Genomic DNA, 27,844 nt, shown 5'->3' with positions numbered 1-27,844 from the left:
TGCTGCACCTGCTAGCATGCTCACTCAGGCACATACGCGGTCACATGTGAAACTGTCAAATACTGCCAGCCTCACAGACCGCCAGCGCATAACTGAGCTGACTACAGACGGAGGAGGACGTCCCGACTAAATCTTTTGCAAAGTAAGTTGCCATACCTTTCTAGATTTTTTCGCTTTACCCGCAGCGTTAGCTTTGCAATTAGGAATGTGAAAGCCACATTCTTAGGCTCTCCCTTTTCGCTTTTAATCAAAGGGGAAATTTTACAAACCGCTGTACGCATATCTGGGCCTGCCTACAACAGCGTAAGGGTCTTAGCTGCATCCGTTCATCAGTATACACGTTTGTAACATTCTGCATATATGCAATAAGCGGTGGAAATTCCTTTCTCTCTTTCACACGGCCCTTCCATTTGAATGTAACACATGTAAAGTGCATAGTTGTATCCGATCTTTTCGGGTACTCACAATGACTCTTCCATTCGCTTGTAATGTTGTTTCTACGAGGCATTCCATGACAACAAACGCAAGGATCACAAGCTTGGTTTAAATATAACAATTAGCGCATCACTTTCTAAAAGGTGCCTACTTAACTTGGGCTTTCGCTTATAGTGCATCATCTAAGGTTCCGCGCAGGTTTAGGCACGATGACTTGTATCGATACAGTATCACCTTCCGTTAGTCGTCCAGATAGTGTACTGATCCCCCCCCCCCCCCTTTTCTTGCCCCCACAGCATACTGATCGCTGTGACAGCTTCTAACCAAATTACTTCCACCGGATGGTGAAGACAAGTATCTAGCTTTCAACCGGGTATGTAGGCAATTAAATAAACCATCACGTATCTGCATTGTGGAACACAGGACTCTCTACCACTATTGATTAATGCTCCATATTGTTTGCAGGCCACAATCCACTGATGTGAGTCGTAGGTGTCGGCTAACACCTCTCAGAACATTGTTCACTAATGGATGGATATTCGTATTAGGAACCAAAATTGTTGGTAAGCATGTTGTTGCTACTGTACCTCCTGCTTTTGTCACACCAGGTACTCACACCCCTAATGATCTTTAATGTTCGTTATTCAACAGGCTGTCAAGTTCCTTCCCCCCCGTCCTGATAAAGACCCGCCTCTGATGCCTAATCAGCTGCACAACAGTTTAGGGTCGAAACGTCGACGTTATTGTCTCAATTAGTCCACGCAATTTCCCTGACTTGAAAAGGAAATTATAACTCCCGTTGGGATTTATGCTTTGAATCTTGGACTTGCAATTTAAACTTTTTTACGCTTTATACGTGTTATTTATGTCACCTTTCCACAACACTATGTCACGTTTCACTATCAGTCACTAATTGTGCACCGCCATTATTTGTTTTTTCGCCACATGTGTTTCATGTCACAAACAGCCATCTATGACTATGATTTGTTTATATATGAATATAAAGTAAAGAAATTCAATTCCTTGTCTTAAATAATTTGTTTTCCATGGTGGGTTACTGGGATATATGACTGAGACATATTTTCTTCACTGTATCTAATACCTAGTGCAAATCAGTTGAGCTACCTGACAGAACCCCTTTTTAGGTCTCGCCTGACCCAGCGCATGCGCTGGTCTGGCGAGACTTATTGAGAGGGCTCCAAAAAGTGCTACCAGGCCAGCCTAGACCTACAGTGCATGTGCGCGGGCGCGCGCGCCACGCTTGACTGCATTACTTTCACTTTTGCGGCCGCACGGCCGCTTGTTTTTGTTTGCTTCACAATCTCGTTTTCCATGGTGCCTTTGATGTTGGAGCTCCGGTATATACGGGCATTATTCCTCCGATAAATACTTGTAGGTTTGATCTGTCGCAATGTATATGGGGTACATTGTACTACGGCACCGAGTATTCCCCAATTGTGAAATAATCAGCCAAAGACAAAGTCATAACTCCGATCAGTCCGGTAACATGAATAATCAGAATTGATCCGGTCCTAGCAGTGTCTCACTGAAGTGTGGACACCACTCTTCACCTATACTTATTTTGTAGCTTGTAAATAAACTTTTCCTTGACCCTTTTTCCACCTTTTGTTGCATCTTTTAAGTAACTACTACTCATTGAGGCCCGCATTCAATGGTCCCATCTCGCACCCCGCACCCAAGGCATGGAACGACCTCCATACTTCGCATCAGAGCCACCCACTGAGTCTTTGAATCCCACAAGAAATTAACTTAAAGCCTGGCTCTTTGAATTAGTCCTGAGACTAGGTCAGTGCAATTTCCTTCTTATTTAGCACCTGGAAACCCTTTCAGGTGTTATGTGCGCTCTACAAATAGCCATAACCTAACGACCATCTGGTTATCCGAACCTTCATGGCGTAAATAACATTTACACTCATTGGGTACAGGGCCTTCCCCCTTAAGTCTCCTATTGGCTACACCAAAACAGTGCACCACAGCCGAGCCCGGTCCATGTCTTCTGAGCGCTTTCCATTTGCACTATGGGTTTCAAATGTGCAGACATATTGCATCAAAGGTTAGCTGGGCGCCAGTCTGTCCATTGTCCGCTGTAGAGCCGGTGCATGGGTCTTTTGAGCAACAGGCCAGTTTGTATTTTACCCTTTGGGTGCTCCCTTGCCAAGGCGGCCATTTCTTGTAATCCTCCCCCTTTTTGTGGACATTCTTTGATAAAATGACTTATGCAATCTGACATGCTATATGCCCGCCTATGGTTATATAAATGGCCATGTAGTTGATGTCACGTATACTTGCAGTGGTCATACGAGATCTCATGTCTGGTCAGGCAGGGTCCCATATGGCGCCTGTCACAAACTCACTTGTGACTACTATTAGTTCTTATAAATAAGGCAAAGGATCTCATTTTATCACAATTAAGAGCATGAAAGTCTGAACTGCCCTTCCATTGTTCAAAAAGAACAGATGGATGGATGGAGGGAAGGAATGCTGAACAAATCAAATCATTCACCCTGGATGAGAAACAAGCATCCTGGGACTGGTTTCAGCGTATCACCCCTTACTAGACAGGCTAGTTTGAATCTTGTGGCGCAGCGAGCACGGGACCCACTTCTGGACATACCCTTCCCACTTAGGGCGACCAATGCAAAAAGAGCAGCTGATGGACGGAATGCTGAATAAATCAAACATTTACCCCAGTCACAGATCTTGGTTAAATCCATCTTTTTTTTGCACGCCATGCCACTTCAGTTAGACCCAGCAATATGCAAATCAGTCTTGACCCTGTTCCTTATGGGAACAGTCCAGCCCGAACTGCCAAGCCAGGTGTTCCCTGGACTGGAAACAAGCAACCTGGGACCTGTTTCAGGAATTTGGTGGCGTAGCGAGCATGGGACGCATGATTCCTACTTAGGGCGACAAATGCAAAAAGAATAGCATACACAAGGGCGGTTAAGTGTCTAGAGTTTTGGAGTATGTTACTTAGGTTTCTCTGGGCACATGGGTGCGTGTCTCACTTGCCTCGTCCTGCCTCATAACATTTAATGTTATGTTAGTGGTGTTTGCATAGTGCTCAAGAATCCACTGGTATAGCCTTGTAGCACTCTGTGGGTGGCCTTCTCCCATGATTCTGAGGTCTCCTTAGGAGTTTGTGAAATCCGCATAGCTCTCTTTTGTATAATGATGCAAAATTACCATAAAATCCTCAGTCGTTTTGTGCTATATTTCAGCAGGAAATGCATCCTCGCGTCAATTTTTGGTGCGTGGGAGCATTTAAATGAGAGCAGCTGCTTGGGTTCCTGTGCGCACAAAGTACATTTTTACAGCGAACTGCGTCATTCACCCAAACTTTTCACCACATATTAAGAATAATTGAGCAAAGTGGCATAACGGCATAATTTCGTTTAAGCAGAGTGACTCAAAATTCCCGAAAGTAGGCGCATTACGCATTGTCATTTACATTTCGCCTAGACTTCGTTTCCAACACTGACTGGACGCTGAGAGTTACAGTGACATGTTTTGTGTATTAAGCTGCGGTCTGTCCTCCTGCTCAGGCATTGTCCTATTCATTCATTCACGTTGTTTTAAATAATTCTAAACCTGGCTCTTGTCTTTTTAATGGCTAACTCCGCGAAACACAAGGGGCCTGCGTGCCAGCGCTTAGAACCATCGGGCATTGCTAGTAGGCGTTACAAGACTCCCACATGGACCCTGAGCTGTGATGTGTGTTGGTGTCGGAGGCCAGCGAGCTTTAGTGAGCACTGTTGTGAAATGTCTTTGGCGCAGGTGATGTTGTTTCTGGTTTGCGGTGGGTGCAGACCTCAGTACAAGCATTGAAAATGCAATAGGTCTCGCCTTTTGCTTTGCTAATGGTATTGTATAGCAAAGCAAATGGCTTTAACTTAATAAAAGGCGAGACCTATTGCATTTTCAATGCTTGTTTCGTTTATTGTAATTACCCAGGTTCTGAGGTTTACTGGGTTGCCCGATTATCTTTAATGTCCATAGGGTTACAGGCAGGCCTTCAACTGTCTGATGGGCTCCTTGAGCCTGTCTGAATCCAGCCGGAATGACCAGCCAGTTTCACTTTCGACCGCCTGCATCGTTATGCGGCGATCGAAACTGAAACCTGCGATAAGACTCGGAAAGCATCCGACTTGCAGTCCTAGGCTTTCAAAGTCTCATCGTAATTAGGCCCACAGTAATTTTCCTCATCCCTGCAAATTTACTCAGGTCATTTTCAGCAGATCAGACAGAAATCTACAGGTGGAAAATGCCCATTAAGTATGGAGACATGTATCATTTGATCTGGTAGACAGTGGATTCTAGAGTGCATGCCCCATTTCAGAGTTAAGCCTTGGAATAGGAGGTATTTGCCAGATCTATTACATACCTCTCCCTATGGTATGAGCATTCAACAGGTGGGTGGAGTTAGATATGAACTTACTGGTCTTTCTGTTTCTGTAGTTTAATAGAGAGGTGTCCGAGTTAATAATACCTGTGCAAATTCCTTTTTAAACATTGCCAACTTTGCAAAGCGAGACGTCCAAAGTACTCCAGCGGCTCCACTGTCTGGGCCTCGTTGGGAATGCATGCTCAGCAGCCATTTACTGCTTATCAGAGCTGATTCATATCATGTGCTGCTGTTAGATGGGCCTAGTCAGGAATTCTCCCAACAGAAAAAAATATGGGAGAGTAGCTGGTGGGTGGCTATTTTGTGACACTACTGCTACTCAAGGCTATGTCAACCCTGAGTGACCTCAGAGAAACACAACTCCCCACAGTCCCGTCTTAGCAGGGCAGAATATTTGGCTGAACTGTATGGGCCGAGCAGAGCAAACCTATTCAGAGTTTGCCTTGCTCACAAAAGATAAACTTTCTCGAATTTCCCTGATAGGTGGGTGAAGCATTTAACTACATTCAACCATAGTTTAAAGGATGAAATATTATACCTAGGTATGTTTAAAGTCATCCAAGCATATGAAGAACCAGAACCTTTTGGGCCTGGCGGCGCAGGGTACGCCATAATCTCCTGGGTTCCCCTGCTTCAGCTAACAGAGACACGGGGACACTCTGTCGGCGTAAAAGATCAGATTTTATTAGCTGCAGCTAGTACAGTTGTCCTAGAAGTACACACGGTATGTTCTCAGGAGACTGCCACTTCACTCCATGGCGCACAATCTTTTATAGTACATAGGTAACATATACATTAACAAAGAACACACCTAAAACATACATAGAGAACCAGTAAGGAAAGTTCAAAAACAGAACATGTCCAATAGAAAAGGTTGAAAAACAAATATTTCGAGTAACTCGAATAAACCTCTCCTCCATCTGTGTTTGCCACCCCTCCCACAGGTTAAGGTATTAACATGTCTGTAACTGACTTGCAGGTGGCGAGATACGTTCGTGTGTTTTGGAGGACAGTTGTGAAACAAGAGAATACGAGCGGAGGACAGCGAAGGACAGAAGATGAGATAAAGTCAGAAGAGAATAGTGTGAACCAACCGATAGTTAAGACAGGGATTAGGAAAACCAGACAGGGTTTAGTGTACTCGGCCAGTCTCTAACACCAGCTTTGTAAACAGAGGCACAAGGCTATTTTGGCACAATATTGCAGGAAAAGCAGAAAAGACTTCGTTTGTCGTGCTGCCTGAGTGAGGGCAATACAAAATGGCTGCGGAACACAAAATGGAGGCTCAATACGATCGTGATTGAAAATCGAATTTCCTCAGACCCTCCTTTTGCCAGAACTCAGGCAAGATACACAGACTCATGTTAATCTGAGTCGATGTCGATGGCCATGAGGTCATCAAGCTGTTGCTGTAACATCATTCTAATATTCTCTGTTCTTTGTGTCTTAGGTTTTGGGATGCTCATAGTAGTACAAAAGTCGCAGATGGCGGGACCACAGTGCATACAAAGACAACAAGAGAAAATGATGGCTAAAACCATACCAAGGAATGTTAGCACTTTCCAACCCCATTTGGACAGTAGTCCCCAAAACCATCACAATAACGACCAATCTCCTTCGTCCTGATGAATAGACTCAGAGATTATATGTAATTTAGAGATGGCCTGGTATACTGTCGGAGCGTCATCAGGTATATAAATACAGCAACTCGATTTGATCAATTTACAGACTCCACCACGATCTGCAAGAATAACATCTAAGGCAACTCGGTTCTGTAAAGTCATAAGACGATCCGCCTGTAGTTCTGCTGTAATATTACTCAAAGCTCCTACAGTGATGTCTATGGTAGTCTCTACAACACGAACCAGTTGTCTCATATTCCTGCTGTTTGCCATAGGACCCAAAAAAGGAAGAAATCCTTTTAGGAAGTCTCCTCCCTCTTGACCTGCTGTGTCTTTGGAATCAATAATTCCTCTGCCATATCTGTTTTTATGGAAATTTGAAGAAGCAGTGTCTATAGGGGGAAGAAGAAAAGCTATATAGCAAGTTCCAGAAAAACCAATCGGCAACCACGTATAGGCTCTATCGTGACAGATGAAATACGTGCCCTGAGATGGCACTAATGGCGGCGAATTCTGAGAGGAGTGGATGTATGTATGGGAACAAAAGCTTTTTCTCTGTTCGGTGTCAGTAGTCTGGCCATTTATTTGCAAACAAAAATTGCCTCGATGAGGTACAGTCCAAATTGGTGGAGATTTTCCCTGTTTAACCCTATCACTAAGGCTAATGACATAATGAGTGATGTTCCAATTAGTATAGGCTTTTCTCTCATCAACAGAAATGTTACTGTTTTCCATGATTTTGGCCATAGCTACCATTCCCTTTATCAATGAACTATGACTGAAATCTGGTCCACCAATATAGGAACTGACAGGTCGTTTAAATCGGCTTTGATAAGCGTTAGAGAAAATAACAAAATAAGCCCAAGCAGAACCTTCATAAGAGAACGGAAGGACTAAATATGGCATTCCTTTTTCTGTGGTATGAGGCATTAGTCCACATACCCAACAATTGGTTGTATTAATTACTAATTGGTGTTGGTGTAATAACTGAATAAACAAATTATTGTAATATTCTATTCTTCCAACGAGTTCATGTTGAGGAAGTGTATGAAATAGATGCGGAGAGATAGTAGAATAAGAAGGCACAGTAATAGAAGAAGGGACAACTTTTTGCTGCATAGCATGAACAATCCAACCTATACACGCCGACAAAATACACAATAATATAAAAACACATAAATTTATACCACAACGACTGTATATTATTTTATAGTAATTGTCTTTCATTTTGTTCTTTCTCTCTCTTTCGCCTAATGTAGTTTCCATCTTCTAAATGGATGCTCACGGCAATCTTCTTTAATCACTTGGTCACGATTGTCTGCTGTCCTATGACACAGCAAGTCCTGCAGGCCTATTGCCACTACTCAGGTCACAACCAAGACTCCTACCATGACTCTGCAACCGGGATAGAAACTACACAGAAGAGAGAATTTCAAGTTTTCTTCTTCAGACTGGATCTTAAATCGTAATGAGCCTTATCAGGTACAGTCTGATCCTTAAACAATGTTCCTGGATTTGTGGTATTCAGACGAAAATGTGGTGGTACAGCTTCTTGGAGAATGTTGTCGTTTTCTTTTTCTGACAGTGTTCCATTCAAGCGTGCATCACTAAAAGGTATGAATCAGGGAACCTTCTCGCTCTCAGAATCACTTATACCCTTACGGACCCACTGATCAAAGGGCAAAGGCAAAGGAACCTTCTTGCAGTGCATGCCGTGGATCCAGTTCTTCTTTCCTTCAACCTTCACTGCTGTACGAGTAGTTAGGAGAACCTGACGGGGTTCTCTCCAGCGAGGCTCCAAATTCTTCGTCCTTTGGAAATTCTTCACACAAACCCAGTCACCTGGTCGGATGGAATGACCTGAGTCTGTGGAGGCCTCTGGCAAAGCGCTTTGAACCTGTTGATGGAGAACACGCAATTTAGTTGTGAGGTCGTGCAAATAATCAATCAACATTGAATATGGCAAGTCTGAATACTTTTTAGGGCGAGGGACTCCCCATATATTAGCAGGGCATCCGAAAACTACCTCGTAAGGGCTAAGTCCCAAACGAGAATGCACAGCCGTTCTAGTGGATAGAAGAGCCAAAGGCAGTGCATCGGGCCAACTAAGGCCTGTACTGGCCTGTATTTTAGCAAGTTTGAGTTTTAGAGTGCCATTATAGCACTCCACTAGACCCGCTGACTGTGGATGGTTTGCCGCATGGAACTTCTGTTTTATACCAAGACCTGCAAAAACTTTTTGCATGACTTGGCCTACAAATTCACTCCCATTGTCACTCCAGACAATGCGCGGCAAACCAAATCTAGGGAAAAACTCTTTTAGAAGTACTTTGGCTGTAGATAAAGCAGTATTGTCTTTCAGGGGGTAAGCCTCTATCCATCTGGAAAAGGCACATACCACCACTAGAACATATTTGAGATTATTGCATCGTTCCATGTGAATGTAATCGATTTGCAACACTTCAAATGGATAGGTTGGAGGAGGAAAGTGGCCTGCTGGAGTTGGGGTTCCTTTTCCCGGGTTGTACATTAAGCAAATAATGCAATGTTTTACTACATTTTCTGCACACTTTGGGATTCCTTCATTTTGCCACACTGGAGCCAGAAGTTTGCATATTCCTTTCGCACTTAGGTGGGCTGGACCATGCGCCATAGTAACTACAGGTAGTACATAGGCAGCTGGTAACAGCCAACGTTGGTGCTCGGACAATTCTACCCAACATCCCATCTCATCTAACATTCCTGTACTTTCTTTCCACCTACTTAATTCTTTCTCTGTAGCCTCTTCTTGAATTGATTTCACACTTTCTACTGTATCCTCATACATTCCTCTTTCTCTGACCCAATTTGCAGGGCCCGCAACATATATGCGACTTGTAGCATCTCTGGCTGTCTTTTTCGCTACCTCGTCCTCAAATGCATTCCCGCGACCAACATCGTCAACAATCTTCTTATGTGCGCTACACTTCACAATTGCTATCTGGGTAGGCAAAGCAAGTGACTCAAGAAGGTCAGTCACCAACTGACCATGTTGTATCTTAGTGCCGTGGGAAGTAAGGAATCCCCTTTCTTTCCACAAACGTCCAAAATTGAACGTTACACCAAAAGCGTACTGGCTGTCGGTATACACGTTCACTCTTTTTCCTTTGGATAACACACACGCTCTGGTTAAGGCTATCAGTTCAGCTGCCTGAGCTGAGTTATGTCTGATGCGTGCTGTTTCCACGACTGTATGCAAGGTAGTAACAGCATAGGCTGAAGTTGTCTCTCCATTAGGAAGCTTAAAACAAGTACCATCTACCCATAGCGTTCCATCCGGATTCACTAATGGCGTATCTGTTAAGTCAATTCTACCCTTTGTCTCTTCCTCAGTACGGAAGAAACAATCATGTTGTTCCTGAACACCTTTCTCTTCTGGAAGAGGCAACAAAGTAGCTGGATTTAAAGTATTACATCGTTTGATATGCACGTGACTAGCCAAAAGCGTCAGCTCATATCCAGACAAACGAGCACTCGTAAGATGCTGTGTTTTTGTTCTGTTTAGCAAAGTATCCACTGCATGTGGCACCATAACAATGAGAGTGTTATCTAGCACCATTCCAGCAGACTGTCGAATAGAAATTGCTGCTGCTGCTGTCGCTTTAAGACAACTGGGCAATGCTTTAGCTACTGGATCTAACGTAGCCGAAAAATAGGCACATGGCTGCTGTTTATCTGCAAATCATTGTGTTAAGACTGACAACGCACAACCTTCTCTTTCATGAACATAGAGCGTAAAAGGCTTACTGTAATCAGGAGTACCTAGTACAGGAGCGGAACACACAGCAGCACGTAAGTCAGTAAAACTCCTCTGACACTCGTCAGTCCATGGAAGGGGCTGAGGCGTATCTTTCAAAGTGAGTGCCAACAAAGGTTTGGCCAACAGAGAGAAGTTAGGGATCCACTGCCTACAATAGGAAGTAATGCCCAGAAAGGTACGTACCTCTCTTTGTGTGGATGGCACAGACATTTGCACAATTGCTTGGATATGTTCTGGGGTTAATCGTCTTCCCTCCTTTGATAAAAGATGACCCAAGTAGGTAACCTCTCGACGAACATATTGTAGCTTAGAAGGTGAAACCTTGTGATTAAGATTGGATAAGTGTTGCAACAATGCAACCGTCACATTCTTACATATATCCTCTGAATCAGCAGCGATTAACAAGTTGTCCATGTACTGAATGAGAGCAGCACCAGACGGCAAGGAAAAAGCATCAAGATGACATTTCAAAGCTTGACTATAAATAGAGGGACTTTCACAATAGCCTTGAGGTGCGCGCTTGAACCGGAAGCTTCGGCCTCCAAGAGAGAAGCCAAAAATATCCCTACTTTCTTCGGCGATGGGAATACAAAAGAAAGCATTTTTCAGATCGATAACAGAAAACCAAACTGCTGTAGAAGGTATCATCGTCAACAACGCAGTGATATCTGGGACAACAGGAAACTGTGGTACAGCAATTTTGTTTACCTCCCGAAGATCAATTACAAAGCGATAAACAGGAGGCTGAGAAGGATCAGTGCGTTTAAGAACAGGAAGAATAGGGCTATTACATATGTTACCTCTCGTTTCCTCTACCACATCCTTCTGAATCAAATCATGAATGATTTCCAAAAGCGCTCTTTCACCTTCAGTGGAAATTCTATATTGAGGAACACATGGCAATTCAGCATTAGGTTTGAGAGTAACAACATAAGGTGGAATTTCAAGACAACCAACATCATTTGGACCCGTAGCCCAAAGCGTTGTAGGAAGAGAGAGCAATTCAGGTGGGAATTGATCTTTTGACAAATACATTGGAGAAGTCAGTTTCTGTTCTAAAGTAAGATATACACCAGAAGGAGAACAAGATATTGTGGCATGCAATCTTTTTAATAGATCCAAGCCCAATAGAATCTCGCCGCAACCATTCGTTAAGAGAAGCGGAACTTCTAAATCATAAGGGCCAATTGAAATAGGCAAAGGGCAAGAAACCGGATTACGAACTGGGGCGCCAGAAAAACCTACAGATACATTTGTTAAGCCAGACAAAGGTGCCCCAGAGAGTTTTAGATGAATGATAGAACTTCTCATCGCACCAATATCTAAAAGAAATGGCTCTGAAACACCCATTGTAGTGACATTAACATAAGGTCCATTCTGATCTACTGGAATCGACACAACTCCCTCACTTTGTCCATGGCTGTCCTAGTTAACATGAAGACTTTCATTCTCGCCTTCAACATAACAATCCTCATTGTAATACTGTGTAGACCGAACATTTTGCTGATCAAAGTAGTTCACGGAATTAGAAGGAGGAAGGGAACGCTGTTCTTGGGTCAACATACCTCGACCTCTACCTCTGTTTGCTGACTGGAGGCCACCACGACCTCGTGGAGCAGATAGTGTCCCATTGCGCTGCAATAAAACCGGACAATTATTCTTAAAATGACCTTCCTCTCTACAATAGGCACATTGATTAGGACCTAACAAAGGTCTCGGAATATATGGCTCAGGCTTTTGATACACTTTCTGAAACTGTGGAGGTTGTTGAAACTGGGGCTGAGCATAACGAGGTGGATCAGCCTGTTGCAAGAGAACCTTAGTTTTCAATTCTTTAGTCTTTTTCTCTTGCTTATCTCTTTCTTCTTTATCTTTATTTTCATAATATTGAGCAGTTGCCAATATCTGGGCTGAAGAGGAGACGGCCCATGAACTTTCGGAGTCTTTCAACTTATGCGATAGCTCAGATAGCAAATTAAATACGAACTTATCTACAAATAATCGCTGTCCACCCTCTGTAGTCATGTCCTGACCACTGTGATCAATGAATGTCTCCTCGAAACGAGTGAAGAAATCGGAGACACTCTCATCTTTCTTCTGTTTACCCGCAGCTCGTTTATCCCAGTTCACTCTCAAGGCAGGCATCATCGTTTTCATTAATGTAATAATCCTACCAGGGAGTTCTGAAATCAAAGCGTCAGGCTTCGCACCACCCACTTGGTCTCTATCTGCGGCAATTATAGCATCCCAGCCTCCACCTAATTCTTGGGCATGATTCTCTTTACGAATCCTAGCCCATAATGCTTGTGGAACTAAATTCCCCATCAACATATCAATATCTGCTAAATTCATGATGCAGGCATCAACAGTTTGTGACAATTCTTTATATTAACCTGCAGGGTTCTTACGAGGATCCGGTAGAGACTGTTTAAGGGCCAAAACTTCAGATCTTTTCCAGGGGACATGTACCCATATTCGCTGGAAGTGAGCAGGAATATCTAGATTAGCACCTGCTGCTGGAACCTCTTCCCTCCATACCGGAGGAACCTCTCTCATTGGATAATTTTTCAGTGTCAACCAAACTGAGGGATCGGAGCCAAGAAAAGTCTGTGAGGTCAATAAAGTTCTAAAGGTAACAAGTGTCTTTACAGCATCCTCAACCTTAGAACCCACAATGAGACCCTTATCAAAATTAGCCTGAATATCCAACAGACCCTGAGGCACCAAACCCAAATCCATATCCTCCCAACTTTTAACAAGAGTATCACACATAACATTGAAAACATATCTCTGCGTAGGCGCATTCCACTGTGAGAAGGTAGGCATAATGTCAGGTACACCATACCAAGGACCCTTCTCAATCCATTTGCGAGCGAGAGAGTCCAACCTTTCTCGTTCTTCAGAAGCTGGGAACTGACTACGAGACTGTCTTCGAGAAAATGCCGGAGACACATTTAACGCCTCAAAGAAAGGAGATAAAAGACCAGAGACCGTTTCTGTGAGTCGTTTACGCATAGACGGAGAATTTGACATAAGGATAGGGGACAAGGTATTAGGCCAACTAACTGAAGAGAAATCAGTAAATACCGGGGGAGCAGAAGGCAAAGAAGATGAAGGAAAAGGAGTCAAAGGCAAAGCTGGCAGAGGAGGCAATACTTGAGTGGGCAAATGTGGAAAAGCCGGAGCAAGCGGAGGCGCAACTGGCGGCTGAGCAGGCTGTAACAACGGGGGTGCATTAGCACCTTGTACATAGGGCGGAGGCAATCTCAGTAGGTGAGACATCAAGGGATCTTCCTCTAAATCCTTTCTTTTATCAGAAGGGGAAGCTGGCAACATCGGATAGCATTTATCTATTGCCATACGATGCTGTCTCTCTGAAATTTCCATCGCATTATCAACTTCATCATCTTTAAATTGCTGAGCAGCCTGTATAATTGTCATACCCTGTGCTTTCTTATCTCGTTTTTCTTGCTTAATTTTTCTCTGTTTTGCTTCCTTACGCCAAAGGCGGAAAGAGTCAAACATTGCCGGCCGGGCTTTTCTTTTAAATAAAATAGTTTCCAAATTATCTAGTATGTCGGGCTCAAAGCTACCATTTTCTGGCCATTTTAAAACACCATCATTCTTTGTGTATCGGATTCATGCCTCGTTAAAGGCAATGGGGCCAATACCATGTTTAGAATAGAGCTCCTAAGTGGGAGTTCCAACCAAAGGAATCGGACAAGAGTCCTCCAGCCGGGAGTCCCTATTACAACCAAAACAACAAAGTTTCTCAAACTTAGTCAGACCAGGCATCGTTATTTCACTGGACTGTTCACAAACATCAAGGGGGTTAAATCAATTAACACAGCACAAATGTACTTACCCCTTGGCTTCGGTTATTGCAATACCCGAATCAAAGACCCAAAGAACCTACGAACCAAAGAACCAAAGGACCAAAGAACCAAAGAACCAAATGTGGGAGCGACCCACCAATACTTAACTAAGATGTCTTCTTACACCAACAGAGGCCCGTCTATCGTCTCGCTTTACCATACATCACCAAAAAGAGGGCCAAGGCAGGGCGGCAGTCAGGGCAGCAGTCGTCAGTAGCCGTCAGGAAGGAGTAACCATGCTGCAAAAGACCTTCGGACCACTTTCGACATACAGGGGTCGCTTGACGTGGCTCGCGATTCCTCCAGAATTTTCTTGCGGGGTTCCTCACGACCTTCAGGCAGAACCACTACCTCTGAAGCCGCCCAACGTTGGGCGCCAGTTGAAGAACCAGAACCTTTTGGGCCTGGCGGTGCAGGGTACGCCTTAATCTCTTGGGTTCTCCTGCTTCAGCTAACAGAGACACAGGGACACTCTGTCGGCGTAAAAGATCAGATTTTATTAGCTGCAGCTAGTACAGTTGTCCTAGAAGTACACACGGTATGTTCTCAGGAGACTGCCACTTCACTCCGTAGCGCACAATCTTTTATAGTACATAGGTAACATATACATTAACAAAGAACACACCTAAAGCCGCCGACAACCTCACGAAGTGGATCAGCAACTGCGCGGACGAACTCGCCCCACTGAGGACCCCGCCTAGCAGACCCGGCAGCAAGAAGGCCCCATGGTTCACCGACGAACTCAAGAGCTCCAAGAAGAACTGCCGAGCCCTCGAGAAAGTCTGGAGAAGGGAACCGACACCAGACAACAGGACCTCCTTCAAACTTGCCACCCGGAAACACCACCAGCTGATCCGCGCCGCCAAGAAAACAGCATTCAAAGACCGGTTGGACAACAACGCACACAACTGCAAGGAACTCTTCAACATCGTGAAAGAGCTTTCCAACCCCAGCGCAGGAAACAACGACATCACCCCATCGCAAGACCTCTGCAACTCCCTCGCTTCATACTTCCACAACAAGATCGCGGACATACATAACAGCTTCAACAACCAACCAACGCACACCACGACCGAACAACCACCCCCCACCACCACCCTCCACGCCTGGACCCCGATCAGCACCGAAGACACCATCCGCACGATGAACTCCATCCACTCCGGATCACCGACCGACCCCTGCCCTCACCACGTCTTCAACAAGGCCGACGCTGTCATCGCACCCCACCTGCGAGACATCATCAACACTTCCTTCGACACCACCATCTTCCCTGAGAGCTGGAAGCACGCCGAACTCAGCGCCCTACTAAAGAAACCTACAGCGGACCCCACCGACCTCAAGAATTACCGCCCCATCTCGCTCCTCCCGTTTCCAGCCAAAGTCATCGAGAAGACCGTCAACAAGCAGATGGCCGCCTTCCTCGAGACAAACGGATCCCTCGACCCCTCACAGTCCGGCTTCCGAGCCAATCACAGCACCGAGACCGCCCTCATCGCCGCCACCGATGACATCCGAGCCCTGATGGACAATGGAGAAACAGCGGCCCTCATCCTCCTAGACCTCTCTGCGGCATTCGACACGGTCTGCCACCGCACCCTAGTACGGCCCCTCAGCAACATCGGAATCCAGGACAAGGCGCTGGACTGGATCATCTCCTTCCTCGACGGAAGAACACAGAGAGTCCGCCTACCACCGTACAAGTCAGAGGCCTCCGAAGTCACCTGCGGCGTCCCTCAAGGATCATCTCTGAGCCCCACCCTCTTCAACGTCTACATGAGCCCCCTCGCGGCCATCGTACGCAAACACAACCTCAGCATAATCTCCTACGCCGACGACACCCAACTGATCCTCTCCCTGACCAACGACCCCGCCGCCGCCAGATCCAACCTGCACGAAGGGATGAAAGAGGTAGCCGAGTGGATGACGACCAGCCGCCTGAAACTGAACTCGGACAAGACGGAGGTCCTCATCCTGGGCTCCTCACCCTCCGCCTGGGACGACTCCTGGTGGCCTCCCGCCCTGGGCACCGCACCCAAACCGACAGACCATGCACGCAACCTGGGCTTCCTCCTGGACTCCTCCCTCTCCATGACCAGGCAAGTCAACAACGTCTCCTCGGCGTGCTTCAACATCCTACGCATGCTACGGAAGATCTTCTGGTGGATCCCCACCGAGACCAGGAAGACCGTCACCCAGGCCCTCGTCACCAGCCGACTGGACTACGGCAACGCCCTCTACGCCGGTACCACCGCCAAGCTCCAGAAGAGACTCCAGCGGATCCAGAACGCCTCAGCCAGACTCATCCTCGACATCCCACGAACCAGCCACATCTCCGGACATCTGAGAGACCTTCACTGGCTCCCCGTCAACAAAAGAATCACCTTCCGCCTCCTCACCCACGCACACAAAGCCCTACACGACCAAGGCCCGAGCTACCTCAACAGCCGAGTCAACTTCCACGCTCCCAAACGCCACCTCCGATCAGCCAACCACGCCCTCGCCGCCGTCCCCCGCATCCGAAGAGCGACTACAGGAGGAAGGTCCTTCTCCTACCTGGCCGCTAAGACCTGGAACTCCCTCCCTACCGACCTGCGCCTGACCCAAGACCACCTCTCCTTCAGGAAGAAGCTGAAGACCTGGCTGTTCGAGCAGTAGCGCCCCCCCCCCCTCCCCCCCCCCCCAGCGCCTTGAGACCCTACGGGTATGTAGCGCGCTTTACAAGTGTCACTGATTGATTGATTGAAAACATACATAGAGAACCAATAAGGAAAGTTCAAAAACAGAACATGTCCAATAGAAAAGGTTGAAAAACAAAGATATCGAGTAACTCGAAGAAGCCTCTCCTCCAACTGTGTTTGCCACCCCTCCCACAGGTTAAGGTATTAACATGTCTGTAACTGACTTGCAGGTGGCGAGATACGTTCGTGTGTTTTGGAGGACAGTTGTGAAACGAGAGAATACAAGCGGAGGACAGCGAAGGCCAGAAGATGAGATAAAGTCAGAAGAGAATAGTGTGAACCAACCGATAGTTAAGACAGGGATTAGGAAAACCAGACAGGGATTAGTGTACTCGGCCAGTCTCTAACACCAGTTTTGTAAACAGAGGCACAAGGCTATTTTGACACAATATTGCAGGAAAAGCAGAAAAGACTTCGTTCGTCGTGCTGCCTGAGTGAGGGCAATACAAAATGGCGGCGGAACACAAAATGGAGGCTCAATACGATTGTGATTGAAAATCGAATTTCCTCACATACCTTCGATTCACGAATTTCCTTACCTTTAACCAAATTATATGTCTATAACTAATAGCACCATCAAATTAAACTTCAGTTTCTTGCAAAATATTATTTCTTGTGGCTGGAAACTTGTTTTACTGCCAAAGGTACTTTTATAAAAAATGTTTAGCAGTATATATTTTGTTCAGAAAAAAACGGCTCTAGATACATATGATCTCTCTTTCTTAACACAGTACATTTTCAGTGCTATTTTTAAAGAATTTGTTTCACAACAGATATTTTAACAACGTTGGTTTTGAAAAGAAAGGATTTTCAAGTCCAAAATGCCATTACTTCAGGTGCACCCAGAGAAAACGCAGATTGAAATCACCAAAGCCTAGTAGACTGTGGATAGCCTCTTGCTTGCTTGGTTTAACTACCTTTCCATGGCAAATCACTGCCAAAATTCTACCTGCTGTGTATCTGATGGCATTTGTCATTTTAGGCAAAGTAACTGATCTCCTTTGCCCTCTGCAATACCAACTTCAAGTGCAATGTATGCTCTTCTAAATCCTTTGATTAGATCTGATTTCTATCCAACTAGATCATCAAAAATATACCCACCTAATCTACCCCCAAATATGCCACAAGAACTTTGCAGAAGGAATTCCTAATATGCTTCTCAAACAAAATCAAGATATGTGGACTAAGTCCGACCTCAAACCAATTCACACAAGATGTAGAGAACCACACATTTCTCAAAGGCAAGTATTGCGGATTTTCATTAAATAGCCCAAGGGACAAGTTGGCAAACTGTGGAATAATTAAATCATTACAGTCAACAAGAAAGATTGCTAACTAACACACATTCCATCATCTTCAAAAATGGGCTCCAGACAAGATTATAATGTCAATGCGACAAACAGAGTCCTCAAAGAGTCAACACTTTGCAGTTTGTTTTACCCTCTGTATACTTGTAAATAAATAAAGGGCTATGTTGTCAAACCTTAATTTTCTGCCCAATATTTGGCAATTTTACTAAAATATTTCATCTTTTCAATAAAATATACTGTTGAATGGCAATTCCAATGGGGCTTCTTGCAATAATATTGGCCTACTCAGAAGCCTAGCTTAGGATTTGCCTGCCTGGGTTATGAACCATGATAAATTAAATCATGACCTACAAAGGCATATCACAGGGATGCATCTTTGGTTATTTTCTCTATATGTTATTTATCAGTGATTTGTCAGATTATGTGTCTTTAGCTTGAGCTTTCCCCCCTTAACAGATATTCAGATGTTATCATGTGATGGTTTTGCAATGTTTTTTAATAGAACTCCAATGAAACAGATCTGGCTTTTCTCAATACTTTACATAAAATAATCTTAAAGCGAATAAGCAAAAATTGAAAACTTTAACCTTTTTGGGGGCATACAATGCAAAATATTACTACTATATGTCAATTCTGGATCTTTAAAAATAGGAAAATATTAACATTTGCTTTTCTAGTTCTACAAGAAGATTATGTTAAAGATACTTCAGTCTATTTATTGTCAGTGGCAAGTTTGGAAGTATTAGGCAATTTTCCTGGGCACAAATGAAGCTGAATGAAGTTCAAGATTGTGTGATAAATGTTAATGTTTCATGCTTAATGGCATGAGTAGCTGGTTTAATTGTACCATTGATGTTAAATGAGGATCAAACTATTATTGGTAACAATACTAAACTAAGCTAAATGCTATGGTTGCAGATGCTTTGCCAGTGGAAACATACCAAACTATTGAGAGCATTTGAGAGTATTTTGTTTCTGCTAGGATGTTCATTTGATCCTTCATATTTGCCAAGCAGCCCTTTTGCATCCATTAGGGGAAAGACCTAAAATTATGTTTTCTTAATATTTTAACAATAGTCTCACCAGCCAATATCACATCACCTTATTTCCTCTGAATACGTATGCCAGAATTTTTGCTGCGATCTTAACAGCTAACCTGAATACTGTAATTTGTTTACTGCTATCACTAAAATACCATGTGTTTCTACCCAGACAAGATGTCTAAAAGGCAGTTGACCTGGTTAAGTGGTCATCCTTAATGGAGGTCTTGAGAAGAACGCTGATTTCTCCACAATATACAAACTTGATTCAAGTTTATGTCAACCCCCTCTTGTTGGCATTTGCATTAATGGAGCTTTCTCTGAGTCATATAACATCTTACATGATTCACAGAAAGGGTGTCCACTTTCCTCAGTCCTATTCAGATTCTATCTGGAAGCTTTCATCTGGCTATTCCTGAAGAACCATCATATACACCCCATGAAAGTAATAGGCTTTAAAACAAATACCCTTGGAAGTATCTGAAGAACCTCTAACACATGTTGTAGATCCAGCATCGGACACATCAGCTATAGAGGGCATCGCAAATACTTTTGAGGCGTTAGGTGGTTATAAGTTAAATACTCCAAAATGTCAGATACAACTTTGTGGATTTTCACATTAAAGAGATTTCTGGATTACCCATAAAGCACAATATGTGTATACCTCTCTCAAAAGGTATTATTTAAATAATTTCTTTAAAATAGACCTCTGTTTTTAAATGTGTTAAAATATTTATGACATCAGTCTCATTAAAATGGCTATCATTCCAAACAAATTATAACATTTTAGAGCTCTACCATTATAAATTCTTGCCACATTAATTACATGTCCTAATTCAGACATTTTCACGTCTTGTGACAGCAGAGCCCAAGTCATGTGAGATCTAAATTTCCTAGTTATACAAGGTATGTGTGCTCAAACAAAAATTTGATTTTATAATTAGGTGTTATTAGGCCATAATGTTTCGAAGACTTTGAGATGAAATGTTACCAGAAAAGTATGGTACAGAATCTTCTTCTCATCCCATCTGCCATTTTACCTGTTTCATATATGTGCTACACACCACCAATGTACCCACGCAAGAAACTAGACAACACAACTGAGAAACTTTGCAAACGTAGCAGGGTACATTTAGAAATTAGAAACCACCAAATTAGCATTGTGGATGAGTGTTTTGGGAAAACAATGCTCTCCACTATATATGTGCACAAGAGGATGATGGGAGATTATGAAAGGAAACACCAATTCAAATTGATTCACAGCTGTAACAATTTGTGTGTTTTCAATCTACCTGAGCAATGCCATATAAACAGCAAGTTTTTTTCATTAACTTTATTTTGTACATTTGTTTATGGAATTTAGGCAAGCATGGGATCCTTTCTTACTGGGTATAGTAGAATTCTTATGAAATAGCAAAGCGATAGATGTTACATATGTTTATGTTTGGTTGGCATTGTGCCCTCAGACCTACATAAATGGGAAGAAAAATTGAGACAATAGTTCACCATCCCAAAATCCTAAACTCTTTTTATTAGTCAACTTAGACTACTTATGACATTGCTCACATCACTAAATATAGACATCAGCATTATAGAAATGTGCATGATTGTGTCATTGCAGCAGCTAAACTGCAGAGTGGAAGAGAGCAGGATGTGGGGCAATATTTATGCCCTAAATGTTAATGAGTTTTTGCCGATCACATATATAACATAGTTTACTAACCTGTTTTGTTCTGCCAAAGCGTCTTAGATTGTCTCACACAACTTTGAACCATCAGAATATATCATTATGCTTGACATGAACACTAAATTCCTCATTGATTCATTTTTCTGATGTAAGTATTGACAGATTGTTCATTGCTTGTTCTTCGCCGGAGAGTGGAATAATATTGCTCCTCTTACTTTTAGAAGATAATTTAAAGAGAAGAGGGACATTTATAATATTTAAAGTGGAGGGACTACCAGGGATGAGTCAACCTAGGATGGGTCAAATGATGTACCTATGAGGGACAATGGACATGCTGAACCCTCTGTAGGTCAATTCCATTAAATTCTCTTAAGGATGTAGACTGATTTTAGTCTGTAGTTTGTTTGTACTGCTGTTTCTTATCAGTACGGACAACTCGTGCTTAAGGGATTCATTTGCCAAATATTGCTTCTTTAGTTTATGTACTGTCAATAGTTTGCTTAAAATGTAAAAGAAAAAAGACCACAAATGGCACAGCTCCCTTAGGAACAAAAAGCTTATTTGTTGGAGCACAAGGTATACATGGAAATCATAATAGATGTGTTACAGATTTTTGTTATCTGTGTCAGTGGTTATGTTAGGAGGTGGGTTATTCCACCAAAGAGGTCATTCCACTGTGAAATACGGCTGTTTTTCGAACTTTAGCATCTTTGAAGAATCTGGAGAGCAGGTTTTGTCTAGATTAGGCACGTCTCATCTAGGTCCAGAAAAACCCAGTCCAATTCAGATTTTCAGTAAAACCATTGCCCACTAACCAAAGGGTGACATGCAACGTAATATATAACTCTAAAATAAATAAGTAGATGAGTTACCCTCAGATTCACACTTTCACTTGCATTTGGTATATTTTGAAAATCTGCCATGGATCCAGTTTTTCCTGAACCTGCACAGGACACCCATTGGAAGTTTTACCGGCACATGGCTCTATGGCACAAATCACATGACTCTGTTGGGGCTAAGTCTCGCACATGCTAGTGGGCCTCTGCTGTTACCCAGTGACATCAGTACTGTGACTGTATGGTGGTTTACAGGCACATGTGATCTCAAGGCTTTAAGTAGAGCAGTTCCAGCCCCTGCTCAGCACCAGTAGAATAAATCAGACATTGAAACAGTTACCTGAGGAGCAGGGGCTGCTCCTCCATTAGGACAGAAGAGCGTCGCCCCACTGCTTTCTCGCAGTGTGAGAAGCAGAAACATAAAATGGTAATAACTACCATTTTATGTTTCTGCTTCTCGCACTGCGAGAAAGCCGAAGGGTTTGGTTGGGGGTGGGTGGGTGGCCCTCTAGGGCAGGGGAGGAGTGCTGTGACCACTGCTGAGGGCACTGACTGTTTGGTTTGGGCCGACCAAACCAGTCATGCGCACTCTGCCTTTTCTCCATGTAGGCTGCATGCAGCCTACATGGAGAAAATGGCCTCCCCATAGCGCCTGGCTGTTTGGCGTCCCGACCAGTCACAACTCTGCCATTGCAGCACTGTGATTGGCTTAGGAGAGGGAAAGGCGGCTACCTGCTTCCTGTTCCTGCACAGGCAGGTAAGAAGGAGAGGAGCAGAGACGACGCGGGAGTGAGCCGGTGAAGGTAAGTTACGTTTTTTTATTTAAATTTTTATTTTAAAAGAAACCTCCCCCCACGCAACCCTCTCCCTCCGCGACTGCCCGCCCCCTCACCAGCGAGTTATGCCAGCCGCGACTGCTGACGAGACCTGTAGTCTTGCCCTTTACTAACTATCTAAAAAAACACATATGCCTGCTGAAAACTTGGAAAAGGTTGTATTATTTAAAATATGTTGCACAAAAAAATAATAATGATCAGGCTTTAACTATAGTCACTCTGACATCTGTCCAGAGTGATCATTGTTCATTTCTGTGCAACACTGTTTTAAATTATGTAACTTTATGGCGCAGCAAACTGATGTGCCTTCCCTTGAGGATCCTTGTAATCAGCCTTTTGGCTAGAAATGGGTGCATGGAGTTGGGAGTACCTCCTTTCCTCCGCCTCAAGCACTTCAGGCGGCTTCAAAGAAGCACAACCTCTGCCTCAGTGTATCCTTACAGCTTTTTTTAGCATGGATGCAGAGCTGCCTCTCCACTGGCCCCTCCTTACAGCTGTGTCAGTGATGGTACAGAACTACCTCTACATTTACCCATACGAGGGAAACTACATTGCCTGGAATTTAGGCACTGTGCAACAGTTTCAGGCGCACTGAAGGCTGCTCAGAGAATGTTCAACAGCAGTGCAGAGATTGGGAAAGTCTTACCACCACCAGCACCACCAAATGTTGTCAGTGCTCCTTAGTTGTACTACTGAATATCGACCCCCAGAATATGATGATACACTAATACCGAAGACCAAATATTGATTTCTGTTTTCCCTTTCTACTCCCCTAATTCTTCCTTTCTGCTTTTTTTCTTACTTTTATCCACCCCAGCGCTAGGTTGGAGGAGCAACAGGCAGCAAGCTAGTGCAGATACAACATGCCACACATCTTACGGTCGCCAGTGCCGCCAAGATGTGCAGCCCTGCCTCGTTTTTTCAGAGGCAGGGGTGGTCGTACTTCTTTTTATGTGCAGCATCACCTCCCCTCCATACTGGCAGCAGGCCTGGCAGAGTGTACACCCTGCTGGAGCGTTGGCTGCTGTGGGGGGGAAGGGCCGGTGCATGCGCCGGAGCACTGGGGTTTAGCATACGCTACAGCAGCTGATGGATCGCTGGCCTGACCTGCTGCACAGGGAACAGGCCATGCTCGACCTGTTGGGGATCAAGGTTGCAGGGCTAACAAGTAATTATTTATTTTTTGGTTTAAAAAATGCTAATATATATTTTTTCAATTAGCATACTGCTCACACTCAGAGCTTAGTTAAGTTTACATTATGAAAATGATGTGATCCAGTTTGAGCTAGCCAGGTGCTCGGCACTACATAATCGTACTCATCGGCGGTCGCTTGGGCTGATTATTTAAGAAGTCATGCAGACTTCTCTGTCCTGTCACTAAGATAGTGGTAGTAATATCAGTGAGTTAGCATTCTCTGTGCCTTTCTTTATGTAGCTCATACAGTCTAAATATTCCAGTGATGTGTAGTATGCTTTAATGCATTGAAAAGGGAGACTGAGTTGGCCCATCGATGGGGGTTGAGATGAGAAGCAATTATCATTTGTTGCAATGCACTAGTAGTTCGAAATGCAGTTTAGAAAATTAGGAATAGGGCTTAGGAAATTAGGTATAGGTCAAATGAATACTAGTACTGTAGGCAATGTCATTTAGAAAAGTACAATGCTACTGCATTTGCCTGTCAAAATATTTTTAGGGAGATTAAGTGTACCACTAATCTACTTTTTTTATCTTCTTTATTTCTTACATCAGCACCCAAGGGCAAGAGGGCATCTAAGGTCGGTGAAGGTGCTGCCATCACCAGTGCCGCTGGGGTGGAAGCGCCACCACCAGCGCCACGGCCTATGGTTCTCCTAGCCTCAGTAAGTCCTGTTATTGTTATTGTTTCCCTAATTTATACCTCTCTCTGCTATAAGAATAATGTTGCCTTGTTTATTTTTTCAATCTGTCTCCTTTTTGTTAACTCCTCTATTGAATGTTAAATTCTTGTTATCCCTGCATTATTCTTTTTTCTATATTTCATGTTTCTGTAGCTGACTTCCTTATGTTTGTACTAGTCTGTAGCTTTCTTCTGCTTTGTAAGAAAGCTTTCTCTCTCCCTTTATTTAACTTATGGTACTGTAAGACTAAGAGAACAGAGCTTTGGTACTCTACTGTGAAGATTGCATGTCCAACTAAGCTAATATTCACCATGAATGTTTGGTGAGAAGACTTTCATTTTCTTGCTCAGAAAGTTACCATGGCTATGGTGGGACCCCCTCCCCACAGTGTTGTGTTATCATTCATTTATACAATATACTAGCAGTTCCATGGCAGTGCAGCATGACAGGAAAGTATGAGGCCCCATTGCATTTGCCAACTAAGACCATATGTCCTTCATTGACCATTATTCCATGCCTTCATTGTGCTTTAATGACTCAGAGTCATCATATCTCTGCCCATCCATTACGAAAAGATTTTGGTTGGCATGAATACCTGGCTTTTCTAACATTGTCAACCAACAAACCTACCAAAGTTTTAGCTTTGATAGAAGATACTGCAAACCGAACTGTAGTGAAGTATAGCAGTGATATATATATATATTTTTTAAAGAAATTGCTTAGGAGGCATATCTGGCATCAAAAATGTGTAATTTATTTTCTAGTCCCAGAGACCACAAGTGCTGGGGTCAGCGGTAGCACCAATGCGCCTGAGGCGGCCGAGGAGGTGGTTGGAGAGGGTCCCAGCCATGGTTGAGACATTTGGTGGTAAGTTGAATTGCTTGCTTTTTGACAAATTAAGTATACTGTATTTCTTAAGCAAGCCAGATTTCCTACATTTCATCACTCATTACCTCCCTGCCCATGGAATTTGGCCAACCATGACCTAGCTGCACCAGGGTTATATTCAGCACTGCAGTGTTGGTTGTGCAATGTGCAGCTGCCTCAGTTAGTGAAGCATATATGAAGTTTTCAATACATTACAAACCGAAAACAAGGTGTGTTTCCCAGAGCCCACTCTTTCACCTCCTACAAGTACTTCACTCATTTATTCTTTCCTATGTTCTGTCCCAGCCTACCAAAACATTGAAAAATCCATTATTGGCATGTGCCACATTTTTCTGGTCAAGTGATTTATGTATATATATGTTTCACGGCTTTCATAGTGAACGTGCACCTGTTCAAATTTTTCCCATCCATTGTTTGTCAGCTAGTGTGATTGACTAAGCTAAAGCTTAGCACATGATGAGAAGTGACACCCCACTAGTCTATAGCAAAACCTCTACGTACCCTAATCCCTCTAACTTACCCTGCAGTATAGTAAGTTTCCCTATTGCCATGCAAAGGTGTTTGTTGAAGATAATTTGAGGTAGAGGGCAAGCCCAGAGAGTAAAGTGGAGCTAAGTGCCTTATTTAGAGTTTGGCAGATGGAATACTCTGTGACCAACGTGCCAAATACAATCTATATTCCATTTATTTTTCTGTACTAGAGTGCATCGTTTTTCCCACTGTCTACTTATGGCAGACAGGATATCCACGTTTTATACATGAAGTGAGTCATATATTATTATTCATCTTTGGAGTCAGGGTAGAATTGAAAAGGAGTAGAAGAAGAGCAGGATCATTGGGATTAAAGTAAGATAATGCATTTTCCATTACTGCTGCCGCGGCGGCAGCCTGCAAAGAGTAGCAAAGTACCCGGCACACTAGCATACTTCTATTAATTTAGCTCAACAAGAATACTATGAATAGTGCTGCATAGTACATAATGACTTACTCATTAATGAGTGGCATTTCTTCTTTTTTTTACACACAAAGGGCCTGATTACGAGTCTGCAGTCCGAGGACCGCAGACAGCGGTGGAGGATCCAGCCACCCCGCATCGGCGGGCTGACCACCCCATTAGGAGTTGGGCAGTTGGACTGCCCTGGGACCACCAATTCCGCCAGGAAACTGCCATTCCCTGGAGGTGGCATGGTGGGCATAGGCCGCTTTATGCTTGATGGGACCACTGTGGTCCCTCCAAGCATATTACAAGTTTCCTCTCCTCCAGGGTTTACATGGCGGTTCCTCTGCCATGTAAACCATAGAGGAAGGAAACAAAGGTGTGCCTCCTCCCCTTGTGCATGCACACAGGGGGGCATAACATGTGCCCCCCTGTGTACATGCACAATAGTTCCTGCACGGCATGGACTTTTGAGTCAATGCCATGCAGGAATCTTGTGAGGCGTGCCTGTTGTTGTGCCTTTTTTGAAGGCACCGCAGCCTTCAAAAGAGGTATCGCCCTGGGACCGCTATACTGCCCACCTGTCAGACTACTTAAAAGTCATAATCTGGCGGGCAGACTGCAGCAACCTTCAGCGGTTTGCCACTCCACCACTCCGTCAAAAGTTGTAATCAGGACCAAAGTGTCTGTTTTGCGTTTTTACTAGGAAATCCTTTTCAAAAAAACAAATTAGGGCCTGATTTAGATCTTGATGGAACTCCAGTCATCTCTCCGCAGTGGAGTTTACAAGTACTACGCCAAGCTGAGGGAATCCCCTAGCCATGTTTAGATGTGTGCTGGCTGAATTGCCGTCCGTGTCAACAGAGTGTTTTTCCGTCATATAAACAGTTCACCACTGTTGACGCAGAGGACTTCTTTGCTGGCTAACATTACTCCATCGCTGTCAGGGTGGCAGGATTGCGCCAAGCCTATTTATATATTACAGTTGTGCTGGCAGTGTCCTAGCAGCAGATTGCCGATGGAGAGATTCCATCGTGGGACGAGGTCAACATTGGACTATTCCTTTGGCTCTAAGATGGATGCTAGCATCACACACCTGATGTGTTTTGACAAATTGTGTTCACCTGCATACCACACTATAAACACACTCCATTTCATACCATGATCCTTTACCATTCCACTACACCACAACATTTCAAGCAGAACTCTTGCCAGTTAAAACAGCAATTTTGGGGGGCTTTCTCTGTTTCTTGTCCCTTATTTCTTCTCTCATTTATTTTTTGTGGGTAGTAAAATGTATTTCATTATTGCTTGTTTGATAATGTCAGGGAGGAGTAATCCCTGTTTTACAGAGAGAGAATCGTAAGTCATGGTGGATGAAATTATTAAAATGGACCAACAATTGTTTGGAGCCCAAATGCAAAATACAACCATATCTCTGAAAAAGCAAATGTGGACCAGAATAGTTGACAGAGTGAATGCTGTAGCAAACAGCTAGCGCACACAGGAGTAAATTAGGAAGAGGTGAAATGACCGG

General features: G+C 43.8%; 2 long non-coding RNA genes across 2 annotated transcripts in view; both read left to right on the top strand.

The window, feature by feature from the left end:
- Nucleotides 1–35: 35 nt before the first annotated feature.
- Nucleotides 36–24,464, top strand: LOC146811079 (uncharacterized). The gene is made up of 4 exons (XR_014965777.1): nt 36–142; nt 732–808; nt 901–998; nt 24,355–24,464. It is a non-coding gene; the product is annotated as an uncharacterized LOC146811079 (long non-coding RNA).
- A 782-nt stretch (nt 24,465–25,246) lies between these two features.
- LOC146811078 (uncharacterized) overlaps nt 25,247–27,844 on the top strand; it is a 51,066-nt gene continuing 48,468 nt past the window's right edge. The window contains exon 1 of the long non-coding RNA XR_014965775.1: nt 25,247–25,349. This is a non-coding gene — a long non-coding RNA (uncharacterized LOC146811078). The remainder of the gene's footprint in view (nt 25,350–27,844) is intronic.

This window comes from Triturus cristatus, chromosome 7, assembly GCF_964204655.1.
Source record: "Triturus cristatus chromosome 7, aTriCri1.1, whole genome shotgun sequence".
NCBI lineage: Eukaryota > Metazoa > Chordata > Amphibia > Caudata > Salamandridae > Triturus > Triturus cristatus.
Note: the sequence above shows the minus strand (reverse complement) of the source record. Positions and strands in the feature narration are given on the sequence as shown.